Consider the following 743-nt stretch of genomic DNA (forward strand, 5'->3'; position numbering starts at 1 on the left):
AATTTCTTTTATCAAGTTGATAAGAAGAGTCCATGAGGATTCTGGAAATACCTTAAAAACTATGGTACGTGTTGTGTTTATCTTTCAGAAAAATGCATGCTTATCTCTGTGACTTTGATGTAATGAAACAGATGAGAGGCACAATCTGGATCTGTAAGGGGACCTACAGGAGCCGGAGAGAAGCCTCTTGATCTCCTCGTTCTCTGGCATGTCCTGGATGGCAGCATTGATCTTCTCTCTGATGGACTGTACAGCACTCTGCCATTTCAGATTGCAGTGACGTCGATCCACCAGCCAGTCTGTGGACACAAGAAACATTCAATACCAATAATATCTGTGCATCTGGCATAATGTGATTAATCTGTTGAAGGCAACAGATGGTTTTGTAGATCTGCTGGAGAAGAAACACAAGCTAGTTCGCATTTACAGTAACAGATGGCATGAACATTTTTATATGAGTGTATTTCTGACTTACCCAAAAGCTTGCTGGTCTGTATGTCGATGGGAAGGTTCTGAATATTCTGTTGAAGAGAGAAAACAGTCAACACATTAGTAACTTACACTTTCTTCCTCAATCTTTCTAGCAGTAACTTACATTGTGCAGGGAGATTATTGCATTATTGTGCATGCTTAATAAAAACCGAGTAGGAGATACTTATTTTCAGCTTACCTCCATTTTCTCTCAGCCTTTTCAAAAATGAAACCACTTCCACGATTTTAAGGCTTCATTATAGGTTTATTTA

General features: G+C 39.0%; 1 long non-coding RNA gene across 1 annotated transcript; it reads right to left on the reverse strand.

The window, feature by feature from the left end:
* Positions 1-167: 167 nt before the first annotated feature.
* On the reverse strand, positions 168-743 carry LOC123964634. The gene is made up of 3 exons (XR_006823494.1): positions 671-743; positions 476-521; positions 168-299 (listed from the first exon to the last, which is right to left on the reverse strand). It is a non-coding gene; the product is annotated as an uncharacterized LOC123964634 (long non-coding RNA).

The sequence above is a fragment of the Micropterus dolomieu genome, unplaced genomic scaffold (genome assembly GCF_021292245.1).
Source record: "Micropterus dolomieu isolate WLL.071019.BEF.003 ecotype Adirondacks unplaced genomic scaffold, ASM2129224v1 contig_3939, whole genome shotgun sequence".
NCBI classification, from domain to species: Eukaryota; Metazoa; Chordata; class Actinopteri; order Centrarchiformes; family Centrarchidae; genus Micropterus; species Micropterus dolomieu.